Source organism: Myotis lucifugus, unplaced genomic scaffold (genome assembly GCF_000147115.1).
Source record: "Myotis lucifugus unplaced genomic scaffold, Myoluc2.0 scaffold_674, whole genome shotgun sequence".
Classification (NCBI taxonomy): Eukaryota; Metazoa; Chordata; class Mammalia; order Chiroptera; family Vespertilionidae; genus Myotis; species Myotis lucifugus.
Genome location: NW_005871722.1, coordinates 110,339 through 127,815, shown reverse-complemented (window position 1 = coordinate 127,815; position 17,477 = coordinate 110,339). Strand labels below are relative to the sequence as shown.

Here is a 17,477-nt window from a genome sequence, read left to right as displayed (position 1 = left end):
TCCAGATCTTCACCTTCCAGCTTCGTTACCCGGGTTCGGGACTCTGAGAGCCCAGCCCCTGTATGACTTGGGGGGAAGTTGCTTAATCTCTCTGTAGTTTCCCATAAGCAAAAACTGATTCCTCCCGGGAGCAGGTGAGACGAAGGAGGTTAAAGAAGGTGGAAGGTGGGGATTTGGAGCGTTTCCCTTAGGGACCCAGCGTTGTGGTCTCACAGGCCGTCTTCCTTCTCAATCCCCAGGAGCTGACTGCTGCGCACAGGACTCGCACCCCTGGCGGGACACGTTCTGGCGCATCTATTTAGAGCTCCTCCCAGTACAGGCAGCTGTTAGGATTAACCTTGGCATTCTGTCGGGAATAGTGTGCTCCCTAATTTATTCCTGAAGTTTACAAGACTGTGGACTGTCCACCCAGCACTGCTGGTGGGAAGCAGGCCATTCACACGGTTTTCTCCTCCGATGGCAAAACTGGGGCAAGGAGATGAGAATGAGTCGCCCAAGGGCTCCGAGGCGGCTCCTAAAAGCGCCGGGATTTCCCCGAAGACCAGGACCTCGTGTATCAGAGGCGGGAGCGGAATCCAGGCTGCGCTACTTAGCGCGTCACCCTGGGAAGTCACCTGGTTTCCCTGAGCCCGCGGCTGTGCGGCATCCAACAGGGATGAAGACTGTGCCTAAAGGTTGCAAAAACTCAGTGACTCTGACGCACGAACGTGCATAAGGTCCGGGCTCAGGAACATCGGTCTCCCCGACTATGGTGACGACTGTGGTTGTCAGGGCAGATCCACGTGGCGCAGGCAGGGCCGGCCGGCGACGCTGGGATGGGTCTGGGCTCACCATCACGCCCCAGCGCCTGGCACAGCGCCTGGCACCCAGCAGACAGTCAGGAAACGTTTGTGGAATGAATGCACGCCGTCTGAGGAAGGGGGGGGGGCAGCCGGCTGATTCCTCGGAGCGTAGCCCTTGCCCTCCTTCCCGAAGCCCGAGCCCAGGCCCTTCTTGGCAAAGGGCTGAAACCCACTGGTCCCGGGCGCCCTGCGGAACCGCGCGAGGGCGCCCCGCCTGGCCGCGCACCGCTGTGGCCGCGCTCCCTCCGAAGCCCTGTTTTTTTGTGTTTTTTTTTTTTTTTTTTTATGGTTTGCGGTTTACTTATTTAAGCATTTACAGCTCCCGGGGGCACAGGGGCTGCTGGAAGCAGGGTCAGGCCGAGGTCGCGGTCTGCATTTGTTTTGTGCACCCCAATCTCCCCCCCACCCCCACCGACCTCAGCGCTGGGAAGTGACAACACAGCTCCCCGATGTGTGCCCGGGAGGGAGAGTCCCACCTCCGCGGGGCGAGAAGGCGCCCGCAGTTCGGTTCACGAAAGTGCCCTCGAGTCGCTAGCCCGTGCCCTCCCCCCCCCACCCCCTTTTGCGGGTACCGTCGCTCTCAGACTTCGTTTTCTGTGCAAATCCGAGCTGATTAAATAAAGACAACCTCGCGCCGTTAATCCCTGACCGCAAACACTGGCGTTTCTATGCCCTGGATTTCTGACATTCTTGGCTCGCACGCCCGGCGCGGGGGAGGGAGGGTTCGAGGCGGCAAAAACTTCCCAAAGCAGAAACCCGAGCTGCTCCCGTCCCCCGCTCCCAGCGGTACCTGGAAGCCCGGGTCGGAGGCCAGCCGGAGGAGGGTCCCCAAAGGGTGGGGGCGCCCTCCAGGGGCGGCTTTGGGTGGCGGGCTCCCAACCCGGCCAGCTCCGGGCGAGGACCCAAGTGCGGACCCTGGACACCCCACAGGACGCCCCGCCCCGCCCGCGCATCTATTTAGAGCTCCTCCCGCGGCGCCGGGGATTCTGGGACTTGTAGTCCGTCCCGTCGCCCCAGGGCCTCCGCGACCCCGGCCTCGGACTACATTGCCCAGGGAGCCTCCGGGTCTATATAAGGCTCTGGGGAGCCACTTCAAAGTGCAGTAACCATGTGGCTGTGCTGCTGAGGCGCTTCCTCGGGCTCGCCGGGTGGGAGGAGAGGAGGAGGAGGAGGTGGAGGAGGAGGAGGCAGAGAGGGTGGAGAGAGAAAGCCACGCCGAGAGGAGGTGTGGGTGTTCCGCTTCCATCCTAACGGAACGAGCTCCCGCTTCGCAGCATGGGATTACCCGGCGGCTTCTGACCCCGCTCCTCACCCTGCGCCCCGAAACCGCCGTGGCTCCCCGGGCAGCAAGGTAGCGGCTGGGGCCGGGCCCGGGGCGCGGGGAGTTGGACTGTCCCCAGGACGGCACAAGTTTTTGCGCCGCTCTCTGGGAGTTCTTGGTGGATTTGCAAGCACTTGCAGGCATTTGTGGGTTCTTTTACTGCGGGCCTTTTTTTCTGGGGGGTGGGGAGTGGGTTCATTTGCGGTTAAAAACATTTTGACGCCAGTGACTCGCTTTGAGGGCGACCCGGTCTGGGCTGGAATGGCATTCCCCTGAGTTGGAAACTGTTGCAGCAGCTGCAGGAAATAGGTTGTTTTTTTGGGGGGGCGGGTGGTGGTTGTGGGGGTGTCATATGTGAGTCCGCTCAAGGAAACCATCTTTCTCAAAACGTAACCCTCGCTCGAGCCGCACAGTTGGGAGAGTCGTGCTTGTGTGTGTGTGTGTGTGTGGGGGGGGTTATAAAACGGGGAGCCAGGAGGGATGAAGTGTGGACGGAGCCGGTGGGGATGCGGGTTTCTGACCCTCGGCCTCCCCACGGGAAACGAGAGCCGCCAAACACTTCCCTTAGTCCCAGCCCCGCGAGGGCCAACTTGGTGGTGCCCAGCCTGGCTTGTGGGTCGCACACTGGAAGTGAGTACCCAGGTTCCCCGGACTCTTCGCCCACGTGATCCCACACACCTGCCTGTCAACTGGGGGGCAGGGGGTGTCTCTCCAGGAAGGAGGTTAAAGAAGGTGGAAGGTGGGGATTTGGAGCGTTTCCCTTAGGGACCCAGCGTTGTGGTCTCACACACCGTCTTCCTTCTCAATCTCCAGGAGCTGACTGCTGCGCGCAGGACTCGCACCCCTGGCGGGACACGTTCTGGCAGCGGAGTGCCTGGCCGGGGCCAGGTGAGTGTGGAAGCCGGCGAAAGCTGCGGGCAATAATGAGTTCTCAGCCGCAGCTGCAGCCTGTTTTACTCCTCTCTAAGGGGCCATGGAGATGGGGAGGGGAAGGAAAAGCCAACTCCATGGGGGCTCAGTCTCCGAAACGTGACCTGGCCACTGGGGAGGGCTCCGGGGAGCAGGTGAGACGCAGGGGCCAGTCTGCCCCAGCTGTTGGCGGTGGCTCAGAATGGAAGCAGCCTGCAGGCTCAGGAGAGGAGGGCAAAGGCCATCCCCGGAGGGCCATAGAAGGGGCGTCCGTCCGTCCGTTGGGGGACTGGGAATGGAACTCGCCAGGCAGCGTGATGATGACTTAAATCGTGAGGGATGCAGTGCCCTTCGGCTGCCAAGACGTGGAAGCAAAAATGAACGGCTTCTCTCGTTCAAAAATAGTCACTTTCTTTTTTTCTTACCGTGAACGTGTGTTTCCTCAGGGTAGGTTGGACTGCAAGAAATGAAAGTGGCGGCCGCCAAATGGAAAGAGGTAGAACTTTAAAAAGGGAAGTTAGTTCTTGAAGCAGAAGGTGGGGGCATCCAGCCCTGGACGCGAACCCCCTCTCTGCAGGTCAAGGATCTGGGGGTCCCCGCTGTGAGGTGCCTTGTGGGATAGGAGCTGAGGGCCGCATTTATCTGTAAACGAGCAGCTCGTATATCCCCCTCCCCCCCAAAATGGCCAGACTGCACTTTAAGAAAGAGGTTTTTACGGGTCCCATTGCTGCAGATCCAGCCATCACAAGTTTTCCTTCTGAAATGGTCAGGAGCGGGGTGAACAACAGGGTAAGGGGCGGGTGCTGGGACTTCGTAACTTCTTGAACATTCTAAATATTTAGCTGTTCCCTGGGCTACAATCTTGGGGCTTTTCTAATTAGAAAAGAAAAGCCAGACACTTCATTATGGTCGTCCAGGGCTCTTGTTTCCTGCTGATAAGATCCTCGGGGCGCGGGTGGCTTGGAGCATTCGGATGTGTGAGGGCCAGTTCCCTCGGGGAGCTCCAGGGACTGGCCGCTGTGTGGGCACGCCAGCGGCCCGGCCTGGTTCAGCGCGCCTCCGCCGAGTGCGCTGCAGACCTGCGAAACCGGCCCAGGTCTTCTCCAGCTGGCTGCTACCTTAATGCCGACACATGAAGTACATGTAAGCCTGGTCCAGGACCGGCTGGCCCAGAAACCCGGGCGGTCAGGTACAGGTGAAGAAACTGAGGTGCAGAGAGTGGACTCACGTGCTCACACAGGTGGGAGCCAGGTATAACCATAACCAGGCTGGGGCTGTCCTGTGCCCACACGTGCACCTCAGTCGGGGGCGGGGAGGGAGAAGCTCGGAAACTTGATAAACGTATTGCTGTGGCTGAAATAAGTCTTGCTTATGTCCCACCCAGGGGGAGTGAGCACTGTGTCCCCTGATGTAGGAAGGAGATGGCGTGGCCCCAGGTGTGGGGAGGGCAGAGGGTGGGTTTTGGAGGAGGGTGTGTTTGGAAAGCTGAGTGCTGAAAGCCTGAATGAGAGGAAAAAAACCAGACCATGGGGAACGTTGTCTGAGTCCAGCCTCAGGGTCATCTCCTGCCTGAGCTCCACCTTGATCGTCTCCATCCAGGCCTCTGAGCTGGTGAAAGGAGTCGGGCATGTCCCCATCTGAATAGGAAACCTTTTTTTGTTTAAATATATATTTTTTTATTGATTTCAGACGGGAGGTAGAGAGACAGATAGAAACATCAATGATGAGAGAGATGTGCGCACCCCACGCTGGGGATCGAGCCCGCAACCTGGGCATGTGCCCTGACCGGGAATCGAACCGTGACCTCCTGGTTCATAGGTTGACACTCAGCCACGGAGCCACGCCAGCCGGGACAAAACCTTTTCATATTCCTTGCAGTCTGCTTGGTGGCCGGTTGGGCAGAACCCTTTTTTCTTCCTTCCTTCTGTGCGTGTGTGGAAAGCACCGCCTGCTCCGTGAATAATTCACATCAGAACAGAATCCCCGATCAGGACTGGCTGGCGGGCTGGGAGAGTGCGTCACGCCCTGAATGAACTGCTCCTGGCCTCGCTCGGAGCCCCGGGGACGTTGCTGGAGCCGACAGGGTGCTCCCCGGTTCAGCAGAGTGGTCCCTCTGCAGGGACCTGGCGTCGCCTCTGTCGGGACTGGGGCTGGGTTTGGCTGCTGAGAGAAGTAGGTGAACTCGAGGCACATCTGTTGCCTTTTCCTCAAAATATTGTCAATGGAGGGAGACCAGGGAATGAAAGCGAGACAGAGAGGAAAGAAACTTCTAATCCAGTGACTTAACCCAGTACATAACCAGCCGACTTCCAGAGAAAAAAGTGTAATGGCTTTTTTGATCATTTATAATGATCTCATAGAAGCGGTCTGGTTTCCTTACGAGCAGCTCTTCAAAAGCAAACCAATGTGGCCCTGGCCGGTTTGGCTCAGTAGGTAGAGTGTCAGCCCTCCGACCGAAGGGTCTTAGGTTCGATACCAGTCTAGGGCACGTGCCTCAGTTGCAGGCTCGACCCCCAGCCCCAGTCGGCCGAGGGTGCATGCAGGAGGCAACCAATCAATGTGTCTCTCTCACATCAATGTTTCTCTCTCTGTCTCTCCCCCTCCCTCCCTTCCACTCTCTCTAAAAAAAAAAAAAAAATCCATTTGAAAAACATCCTCGGGTGAGGATTAACAACAACAAAAAAGCAAACCAATGTGAAACAACAAACACCTAATAGGAACAACAGGAAAGCAAACCACACACAGAGAATAAAAGTCGGCCTGGAGTTGGTTTCTAGGTCAGGCTGCCCCGGGCCCCTCTCATTAAGGAGTCTGCACAAAGCCAGTGTCCCATCTTGTTTGCTGTTGGTTTGATCTTTTAACATAAAACACATGCAACGCAGGCTCTTCGGTCCCTGGAAGTGCCTGCGACGCTTTCGTTCACTTCTGCTGTGTTCAGTTGGCTCTTTGGGCGAAGTCAAGGAAGGCTTGAAGTCAGAGACGGGACAGAGGCGGTTTCGCTTCTTCCTGCCAATTGTCAGAGCGTCTGTGGTTCCGAGGTTAACGCGGATGAGCTGGGAAAAAACACGGAGCGCCTGACCTACTGAGCTGCATCGCAGAGGCAGCCAGGGTGTCCGGGTTCTTGCCTGAGCTGGACAGAGTTGAGGCACTTGGTGTGACAAATCTATTCAAGAAAGTCCACTACCTGTTAAAGGGGTACAGTCCAGGTGTTTACTCCATTGAGCGTTTTCTCTGCGCCAGGGTGTGTCCTAAGTGCTGGGGACCCAGCCATGCGAGGCCCGCTCCCAGAATACCTGGGTGGGGGGAGGCATCCAGCACAGATGAGCAAGTGCTATGGTGTAACAGGTGTAAGTGCTGTGGAGACGAGGCAGAGCAAGGGGGAAGGGAAGGCACGTGCAGGCGAGGACGTGGAGCAGTCGGAACCCCGTGCACTGTTGGTGGCACGGAGAGCGATGCGGCCGCTGTGGGAAACAAGGTGGGGGCCCCTCAGAACATTAAACAGCTGTAATGGGTTTGGCTCAGTGGATAGAGTGTCGGCCTGCGGACGGAAGGGTCCCAGGTTCGATTCTGGTCAAGGGCATGTACCTTGGTTGCAGGCGCATCCCCAGTGGGGAGTGTGCAGGAGGCAGCTGATCGATGTTTCTCTCTCATCGATGTTTCTAGCTCTCTATCTCTCTCCCTTCCTCTCTGTAAAAAATCAATAAAATATGTTTAAAAAAACAAACAAAAAACATTAAACAGAGACCAAGGGGTCCAGCAATTCCACTCGTGGCGACTTGAGCGGATACTTATGCACTCATTGTCAGAGCAGCGGTCATGATTCACAATAGCCAAGACGCGGAAGCAGCCCAAGTGCCCACTGGCAGGTGAAGGGATAAGCAAAATGTGGCCTGTAGGTACCGTGGACTATGGGCCTGTAGGTACCGTGGACTATTGGCCTGTAGATACTGTGGACTATTGGCCTGTAGATACTGTGGACTATTGGCCTGTAGATACTGTGGACTGTCGGCCTGTAGATACTGTGGACTGTCGGCCTGTAGATACTGTGGACTGTCGGCTTGTAGGTACCATGGAATACTATTCAGCCTTAATGAGGAAGGACATTCCCACACATGCTGCCGTGCGGGTGAATCGTGAGGCCATTGTGCTGAGTGAAATCAGCCAGGCCCAAAAGGACAAGTATTGTCTAATTTCAGTGGGGTCCCTAGAGCAGTGGAATCCATAGAGACAAAGTAAAGTAGTGGGTGGTGGTGGGGGTGCTCAGTGGGTAGAGTTTCACTTTGGGGAGAGGGAGACATTCCGGAGATGGGTGGTGTGAGGGATGGTTGGACAACACACATGGACTCAATGCTACTGAACTGCATGCTTGGCAATGGTGACGAGGGTGCATTTTATGTTGTGGGTGTGTGTGCTGCCACTGAAAAACCTACCAACAGGTAACGACAATAACAGCAGCAAACACAGGGAAGGGGATAAAGGAGTCCTCAGGTGGGGATCAGGAACCAGGGAGGGGTTCTTTAAAAAAATGTATTTTAATGTTTTTATTGATTTCAGAGAGGAAGGGAGAGATAGAAACATCAGTGATGAGAGAGAATCATTGACTGGCTGCCTCCTGCACGCCCCACATTGTGATTGAGCCCGAAACCCCAGCATGTGCTCTGACTGTGACCTTCTGGTTCATGGGTCGACACTCAACCACTGAGCCACACCAGCTGGGCAGGGAAGGGCTCTAATGTGTGCATTGGAGCAGAGAGCTGAAGGAGTGAGCGCTTAGCCATGTAGATATCTGGGCAAAAGGATGTTCCAAAGGGCTGGAGCAGCACATGCAAAGCCCCTGGGGTGGAGCAGATATGACCCCAGGGGGAGGTCCAGGAGGCCAGGGTGGCTGCAGCTGAGGGTGAGGGTGAGGCATGCAGACGGGAGAGAGAGTCGAGGTCAGAGCCTTCAGGGGTCTGCAGGTGAGCAGGGATTGACTTCCCCAGGATTTCTAAACGCCCGCAGAGTTCTCAGTGTGGGCCCCAGCATCACCGCACCGTGCTGTCCTCTCTGAAGAGACTGGTGAGGATGTCAAGGTCACATGCCAGGCTGGAACCTGATGGGGGGACCCAGATTTCTAGACCGTCCGCTCAAATGCCTGACCTGCCTGACACTGTCGTTCACTGCAGTTGGGAAGGAGTCCTCCTTGATGAACAGGTGAACCTGCGGGGGTTTGGATAACACATTCTAAGGACCGAGTGCTATTCCTGTGGGTTTATCTTCAAGGCAGCCTTCTGCGCCCTGCAGTCCGTCCGTCTCTCCTTACCTTGAGGAGCTACACAAGGAGGACCCCAGCCCCAGCTAGCATCACCCTTCAGGGACTCGATCAAGATACGTGGTTCTTTCTGCCCCTTTCACATGTACACGCTTAGAACAAACACGCGCTTTGTTACTTATTGCGTAAAACGCACATATTCAGTTGTAGGGAAACCTTAGGAAACAACCAAACCGGTCCCCCCCCCCTCCCAGCCCCGTGGTCCGAGAGGAGGGTCCGCCCCTCTCCCCGCGTGTACACGTGAGAGCTGTGCGTGTTTCTACTTCGCGAAAAGGGGCGCCTGCCGTGCTTCCTGAGGGTCCCTGGCCCTTTGCTCTGAATCTCGAACGTCTGCGTCTTCGCTTTTCCGGAGGTGGCTCTGCCTTTGCTGGGACCTCATTTGAGGGATGACAGGCACGGGGCCAGATAAGTGTGTCGTTCAGGTGCCCTCCCCGTCACAGGACCCGGCTTCCTCATTCAGTCTCTACTGTTGTTGTTTTTTTAAGAAAACGAAATGGAAGATAAAGCACTATCAGGTGTTAGCTATCTCATGACAGGGATAAAGCCCAGTGACCATTCCTTTGAATATAGAATTCCTCACTTGTTCTTCAAAGTAACCTAATGCTTTAAGGTAGGTAGGGCCAGGTGTACTTTTCTGTTTGCACTTAAAAGAAAAACTTTATGTCCGGCCGGCGTGGCTCCGTCGGTTGAGCATCGTCCCAGGCACCTTGAGGCCGTAGGTTCCATTCCCAGTCAGGGCACGTGCTCGGGTGTCGGGCTTGGGCCCCCAGGAGGGGACGTGCATGAGGCAACCAATCTGGTTCTTGCTCATCAATGTTTCTCTTTCTCTCTCTACCTCTCCCTTCCTCTCTGTCTCTAAAATCTATAAAAACATTTTTTAAAAGTTAAAAAAAAACTTTGCTGTAGAACATTTGGAACGTCTGTAACATAGAGATCCCGGTGTATATGGCGAAGCCCTCATTACTCATCACTGCCCTCCACGGTTCGTTCATGACCGGTCTTGTCTCATCTGCGTTCTCAACTCTCCTCTCGTCTTGGGTGACTTGGAAGCAAGTCCCAGACATACTAGTTCATCTGTGCGCTAGGCGGTCTCTGTAGCATCGGGATTCTTTTCTAAAAACACAATCACAGTGCTATGACCCACCTCAAGAACACGCACAACTGCAGTTGGAAAGAAGTTGAGTCTATCTTTTCACTTCCTTGATCTATATATTTAAAAATACATATAATGTATAATACATATTTCACAGTGTGAATTAGGATTCAAATAAGGTCAATACATTACAAATGCTTGCTGTCTTTTAAAAAAATATATACATATTTTTATTGATTTCAGAGAGGAAGGGTGAGAGAGAGAGAGAGAGAGAGAGACATCAATGATGAGAGAGAATCATGGATCTACTGCCTCCTGCACACCCCCTACTGGGGATGGAGCTGGGCATGTGCCCTGACTGGGAATCGAACCGTGACTTTCTGGGTCATAGGTGACGTCATGCTCCAGCTGAGCCACACTGGCCGGGCACAACCTGTACATTTTAAATGAAAGCTTTCCCAAGAGGCAATCGACACATCCTCGCCTTTAAACAGGAATCCTGAGCCACGTGCTCTACTCTTCCACTTGGTCTCCGTCTTAGCTAAGGCGCCGAGTGCTCCCAGGTCGGCAGGAAGTCGCCCTTGTTCTCCATCCAGGGTTTTCACACTGCGTGGCACCCTGGAGGAGGTGGTGGCAACGGTTACGTGGCCCTTGGTCAGTGGAATTTTTTAAAAATGAAGTAGAGTAGAATACAAAACACCCAAGGATATTGCTTGGCTACTTAAAAAAGAACTGTGTCCATTGCAACAAACGTCCTCATTCATTCTCTCTGTGTCTAGCGCGCGCACACACAGACACACACATAAGCACACAGACACATACACACACAGACACACACACGCACAGAGCACTGGGTTGTAAGTTTCTGACTGTGGGTTGCAGTCCCAAGAAACAGCGTCCTACATCTCTGACTCCTGTGGTCACCAGACCAGCATCTTGGGCTCCCGCTGCGTCAGAGCCTGCGTGTTTAGGAAGGTCCCGGGGGACTCCTGCACCTGTGGGAGTACGAGAAGACCTGCGGGCAGGTGCTCGCCCTGGGCCTTTTCACCGCTCTCTTGTTTCTATGGTTACCTTGTGTTTTTGTGGCGGGCTCTCACCTGTGAAAACTGACCTTTGTACTTCCCCTGGCATCGCTCTCAGATTCAGTCACCCTCCTGGGGGTGGGGGTGGGGGTTCTGGCAGGACTCTGTGACTTGCTCACGTGTGGGGACCTTTTCATTGGCTGTTCAGATAGAGGTAGAAGGAGGCCAAAAGCTCCCTGTGAAAACTCCGTGGGTTGCGAAGTCACAGCGATAAACCTGCTGCTGGACACTTGGAGGAAGTTATGTTTGCGAATGTTTAATGACCCGTCGAGTCAGCAGAACCTGCGGACCGTGACGTTCCTCATCAGAAAGTGGCGAACGTGAGAAAAAATACCCCTCGTCTCCAAGTTTCTCGGCGATTATTTGCATTTCAGGAGGCGCTTTATCTGGGAAGCGATTTTGTTTTGCAAAAACAGCTCAGAAGCATCCCGGGCACATGTTTCTGAGCAGAAAAAGCTGATACCACACGTAGACTTCGGACGTTCCTCTCTGGGCCTTGGTGGGCGCGCACCGCGTTCCGCCTCCCTGCCTTTCCCGTCCTGTCCGCCTGCTGGGCTCTTCCCCACCCCGCGCCGCCCGCCTTGCCACGTCCTTCCAGCCCCAGCCCAGGGCTTGCTCTTCTGGGCAGCCTCTCCTGGTACTTGAACATCTTTTGTCGTTGGCAACTTTGTGGCACTTCATATCTATTTTCCTCGTGGGCCTTTTCATGTTTAACCCACAAGCGTGCCTGGCGCATTGCAAGCGCGCACCAAGTATTTGTCGACGGAAGTCATTTACCCACATGTTTCGTCTGCCTTTGAAGGCTGTAGGCTGCTCCTCCGAAGACTCTACTCTTTTGCGTCATTCCCCTAATGATTAAATATTTACTGGACTGGAGTATTGCTTTGAAAAACCCCTTCTGCTGTGGAGAGCCAGGTGGGCCCGTGGAGAGCCAGGTGGGCCCATAGAGAGCCACGTGGGCCCATGGAGAGCCAGGTGAGGCCCGTGGAGAGCCACGTGGGCCCGTGGAGAGCCAGGTGAGGCCCGTGGAGAGCCACGTGGGCCCGTGGAGAGCCAGGTGGGCCCGTGGAGAGCCACGTGGGCCTGTGGAGAGCCAGATGGGCCCGTGGAGAGCCACGTGGGCCTGTGGAGAGCCAGGTGAGGCCCGTGAAGAGCCACGTGGGCCCGTGGAGAGCCAGGTGAGGCCTGTGTAGAAATGTGTGGACCAGCCCCTTGGATGGCTTTGGAGATGTTGCTCTCCAGTGGGCACTGGGTGGGTTGTTAACCAGGGGGCAGGGAGCAGGGAGGGGAGAATTAGGTAGTGAAACAAGGTGCTTTCAGGTTGTAAATGTGTGGCCGGGCCTGACCGCAGGGTGGGGGCCCCTGAGTGGGGGCCGGCCTCTTGGGTGCAGGCAGAGGTGGGACCCCTGTGCATCTGTCCGCTCCTCTGGGGAGAAGGTGTGAGAATGCTGCCGTGGGCCAGGGCCAGTGAGCTGCAGAATAACGAAGGCTCACCGAGGTCTTGGAGATGAAAACAGAGCAAACCTACGTCCCAGAACAGTGGTTCTCGGGGGGGGGGGGATCGCCCTCCAGGGGGACACTGTGCCATATCTGGAGACCTTTCTGTTGTCACAACTGAGGGGAGAGGGTGCTCCTGGCCTCGCGTGGGTAGCGGCCAGGGATGCTGCTGAACCTCCCGCAACACAGGACGTGTCCCCACAGCGAAGAGTGATGCGCCCCCAGTGTCAGGAGCCCCCACACCGAGCGGCCCTGCTCGCCCCGGGACAGTGACCTAACTGTATTTGTTTGGTTTCTGTGGTTCAGGCCGAGGGCAGAGGGGCATCCTCAGGTGGCCGGACCTGAACTTTTTAATAAACACCCTGCCTGCCTCCCGGCCCCAGGCATCAGCCTTGCTTTCTGGGGGCCTGTGGTCTAACTCTGGCCACTAATTGGCTGTGTGGCCTCCGAGGAATCACTCAGTTTGTTTTTGTTATGTTTGCTTTTCTACCTGTAAAAGGAGGGGTTTGGGCTAAGACTAGTGATCGCTACCCCGCCAACGTCACGTTTCTGACGGCCTGGAGGAGCAGGGGCCACGGAGATCGAGGCAGGAGCGACAGCTTCTCTGAGAAGTAACTGCAGACGCTGTGCCTGCTTCAGAGATGGGTGACTTAGCGCCTGTGACAGGGCCAGCGGGTTTACCTTTCCGTGTGTTTATCGCCTGGGTCTCTGACGAGCAGCAGCTACGCCAGAGCGGCCCTGCAGGGCACGCAGCTGCCTCCCAGGCCTGCTCACCCGGGAGGCTGCTGGTCGGTCCTTAGGGACTGACTGGCTGAAAACGAAAGCAGAATGTGACTTTCTAGGCTCCGAGGAAGTGCTGTTGCAGGAGAATGAATTATCTCTGGACGGGACGCGCTGTGTTCTGGGGACGGTCTGATTGGCCGCTGGAGGACAAGGAGGCTCGTGGTTACGGTGGGGGCCGGCCGTGTCCTGCTCAGAACCCTGTGGCTCCTCCTTGCAAATAAAGATGAAATCTTCGAGTCTCTGCTCAGAGGAAGCTCCAGAGTTAACCGTGCGCGTGCCGGGGGGCAGAGCCGAGCCCTGCACGGGGGGCTGCTTCCTCAGCTGGAAGGGTCAGTGCAGGAGGCAGTGGGCTTTCTGTCCGCATCTCCAGCCACATGACCATATATGTCCCCGGGCCGGGTGGCTGGTGCTGCTGCGGAGGGCGTGGCCTGGCCTGGCAGGGAGCCTGGGCCAGGGCCGGCGGCTCTTCCTTTTTCTGGGCACACTCGCGTTTTCCCTCCGAAAGGCCTGTGGCTGCCAGGCGCTGCCCGCGGGGGGCTGCTGGCCTCAAAGCGAAGTGGTGCCTTTGGTACTGGTGACGGCTGTGGCCCCGAGGCCTTGCCAGGCTGCCGGGATGGCTCCCTCCGGCTCTCGGCTCTCCGGGCGCTTTTAAGTCTCCGTGCCTAGCCCTGTTCTCTTTAAAGGAAGCCTTTTGATGTGATTCTTCTAAAAACCATTTAAAAAAAAATACATTTTTATTGATTCAGAGAGGAAGAGGGAAAGAGAGAAACATCAATGATGAGAGAGAATCATTGATCGGCTGCCTCCTACACGCCCCCTCCTGGGGATGGAACCCGCCACCCGGGCATGTGCCCTGACCGGGAATCGAACCGTGACCTCCTGGTTCATAGGTTGACGCTCAATCACTGAGCCACGCCGGCCGGGCTTAGAAACCATTTTTAAAGCAGCAGAGATGAAAGCAGCACGGGAAGCCTTTGGCACAGGCCCTCTGTTTGCCAGGCGGTGGAGGTGATGCGGAAACGCCAGGAAAGAGCAGGGAGGCTGCTGGCTTTCCATCGGCCGCAGTTCTCAGCAGAAAGACCTTCCAGGTGCTCTGGGGTCAGAGGGCAAACGTGGTGACTGAGGGTCGCCGCCGTGTGGGGTGAGCGGTCATCCCTCCTCAGCGGGTGGTGCTTGGGGTTTTACTGGGAACAGTGGAGAGAACGTGCTGCCGGAGTGACCTTGGCCACGTGCGCTGATCGCGCGGACCTGCTGGTTAGGGCTGATCTCCCTGGACAGTGAGAAGTTCAGTAGCAGCAGTTTATGAGAGCAGAAAATACAGCCCGTTAGCCCTGGCCCATGTGGATCAGTGGTGAGAGCGTTGGCCTGCGGACTGAAGGGTCCAGGGTTCAATTCCTGGTCAAGGGCACGTCCCTGGGTTGCAGGTTCCATCCCCGGCCGTGGTCGGGGTGCGTGTGGGAGGCAACCAAGCGATGCGTCTCTCTCACATCAATGTTTCTCTCTCCCCCGCCTCCCACCCTTCCACTCTCTCTAAAAAGCAGTGGAAAAAATATACTTGTGTGAGGATTATAGAAAAAACAGCAGATTAGAGTGGCAGCAAACAGTCCCGCTTCCTATGGGCTAAGTAAGCCCCTTATTCTCTTTTTCTCATTGCATCTCCCGCAGTTTCATGAGGTAAGCCCTCCTGGTCCCCATTCTGCAGATGGGGAAACCGAGGCCCAGAAGGAGGAAGCATCTTGGTCCAGGTTGTGAACTTCCCATCACACAGAGGACAAAGGCAGACTTTCACCCCGGCTTCTCTCTGACCCCTTCCTCCTCTCCGGCCCTGCCCCGGCCCAGGCCCAGGCTGGCTGTGTTTCCTGGACTCCCGGCCCCTTCCTGCCCCGGGGCCTCTGTACGCACAGACGCTTGCCCCGAAGGCTCTTCCGCCGCCTTTTCTGCATGACTGCCTCCATCTCGGCTTTCAGGTCTCAGCTCGAATGTCTCAGCTTGTTCTCTCTGACCAGCCCGGTTAGGTTGTCACCAATCACGTCACCGAGTTTTCATTCCCGTGGTATTTCTCGCTATCTGATGCGCCTCGCCCGCTCTGTCTGTTTACTGTCCGTGCGCCGTCACCAGAATACAGGTGCCCTGAGAACAGGAACCTTGACCGGAGGAGGGGTCGCACATAGTAGGTGCTTAATAAATGTGCTGACTGAAAAGGAGGGTTTGGGGTTCACATCGAGGGGCCCTGTCGAAAGCCCCGGCCGGTCAGTTGTACGTTTTGCATTTTAGTCGTGTTCTAGCCAGTTTCTCATGTTTATACCGTGTGAGACCTACGCACACAGCCAGCGCCAAAGCAAACCTTAAGGAAAGTGTGTAGCAGCATTTTGGGTCTCGGGAGCTCTTTCCATGCTTATCAATTCTTGAGGACCCCAAAGAGCTCTCTTACCCCTCCCCTCTGAAATCAATAAAAATGTAAAAAAAAAAAAAAAGGTCAAAGGTAAGGTAATTGGGTGCAGAAATGCATGGGAGATTGACAAGCAGCGTCTGAATAGTGCACAGCGGTGGGGGTGGCGGTGGGGGTGGGGGTGGGGGGGCAGCGTGGCTGAGTCCTTGGTTCCTGACACCAGTGCTTGGCAGGGCCTAATGGAAGGGCAGTGGCGATGCCCCCATCGCTGACAGTCGGACTCTAGCGCCCAGCCAGGCGGCTTCTTTGTAATGAAACGCAGAAGGCTCCTGCGCGTCAGTGAAAACCCGCGCGCCTGGGTCTCAGGTCCCTCTGCGGGCTCGGCGTCCAGGGAGGCCCTGAGTTCCTGCCCGGGGGGAGGACGGCGGTACCTTAGGCGACTTCTCGGTTAATGAAAGGCTTCTAATTTAGTCTTCTTTCAGGAGCTGCTAACTTTTAAATTCTGAATCGTGTGTAGGCGAAAGTCGAGATTTTTTTTTTTTAGAAAAATGAATATAATGCAATTAGTTAAGTGTGTGCGGGAGAAATAGATGGGAAAAATTATAAGTGAGGTTTCTGCCGCAGTCGAAGCTTTTAGCAAAAGAAAAAAAAATCCAAAACTTAACTTGAGCTGCTTAGAACGAAGCGAACAGACTTCTTGTTCAGTGAGCTGTGCTTCCGTCGTGTTAGCCCCAGCGTGGAAGGGCTTCTCAGTGCTGAATATCATGCCTTCCAGAGGCTCCCTCCGCAGGGCCCGGGTGACGCTGGAAGAGGGGGTGGAGCTGGCCAGGCTGTGGGGCCTGTGGATTTGGGGGCCGACAAGCAGTAAGCATCAGCCCTTCATGGCCCACACCCTCCTTCCGGACACCGAGAGTGGCCACCTCTCCCGAGGGCCTGGTGCCCTGCGGTCAGGTGACGGGAGGGGAGACCAGGGAGCAGGTCCCTCTGCTGTGTCGCACCTGGACTCCGCTGGGACAAAGGCTCATGGGAGGGCGAGCCCGGAAGGAGAGAAGTGGCACCTGGACAAGGGCGGTCCGAGTACACACCTGCCCCCTGCACTCCCCCTGCCCAGTGCACACCTGCCCCCTGCACTCCCCCCCACCTGCCCCACCTGCCCCCTGCACTCTGTGACTGCACTTCGGGGACTCCCCAGGGTCCCTGGGAGCCCGAGTGTGGGGTGACTGCTCTGGTTCAAGAATTCACTCCAAGCTGGTTTCCCAACAACCAGCTCCTGGCACGCGGCTCCCTGCCTTGACACGGCTTTCACCGTCGCGCATGGAAAGGGGGACGGCGCCGTAATGGCTTTAGTGTCTGCAGCCTCGTGGATGCCGTCTGCCTTTATGGTGTGAGATGCCCGGTTAGGACCGGTGGCCTGGGGACCGACGTGGTGTGCAGACGGGGCCTGGCCACCGTTCCTGTGAACCTTAGGCGTCTCCCCACCCCCAGAGGCTGGTCTTCGGTCTGAGAGAGTGTCGCGCTGTGCACACAGGTTCACGCTCCGTGAAGTGCTGTCTCCTGCAGCTCCTGGGTGGTGCTGGGCAGACTGCTTGTTCCTTGTCCTTCGCACACGCGTGGACCGGCTTCTTTAAGGGGCGGTGTCCGGGCCTCCCGCTGCCCTGGCTGCGCACTTCTTCCAGGAAGGCCACTTGGCCCCTGGAAGGCAATTCCAGGAGAGGGGCCCCGGCCATCGGCCATCACAGCTCCTCGGCTCTGCTGACGGGGGGAGACTGGAGGGCAGACGTGGGGCGAGGCTCCGGGGTCTGGGTTTGCAGGAAAAGTCTGGGGAAGTCCCGGGTCCCTGCGTGTCTACACGGCAGGTGCCGCGGGGACGCCGGGGTCACCTGCAGGCCACAGCAGCGCACCGTCTTCCCACGGAAATGACCTCGTGTTTTCAATGTCAGCTCAGCTTTTTATAACCGGCTCCCACTCCTCAGTCTTTACGGCTGTTCCCATGAGTCAGACCGTGTTTTTGTTGGTGTGTGCATGTGTGTGTGTGTGTGCGTGTGTGTGTGATGACTTCTGGGCTGCAGAGATTTCCTGGAACCTCTGAGCCGTTGCTACGACTGCCTGAACTCGCCGGGTGCCCTCCTGACCCCGGCTCCCGCCGACCTGAGCCTGACTCCTCTCACCTGCCCGGGGAGGAGGCTCCCCGAGCCTCGTGGTGTCTGTCACCAGGTGTCACTCTCTTGGGCTCACTTTGCTGCTCGAGTA

General features: G+C 56.5%; 1 protein-coding gene across 1 annotated transcript in view; it reads left to right on the top strand.

Annotated features, from left to right (window-relative positions):
* Positions 1 to 1,957: 1,957 nt before the first annotated feature.
* Positions 1,958 to 17,477, top strand: part of ITPR1 (inositol 1,4,5-trisphosphate receptor type 1) — a gene marked incomplete at its 3' end in the record, with an annotated part of 121,723 nt that continues 106,203 nt past the window's right edge. Inside the window, exons 1-2 of the mRNA XM_023746403.1 lie at positions 1,958 to 2,193; positions 2,977 to 3,051. The remainder of the gene's footprint in view (positions 2,194 to 2,976; positions 3,052 to 17,477) is intronic.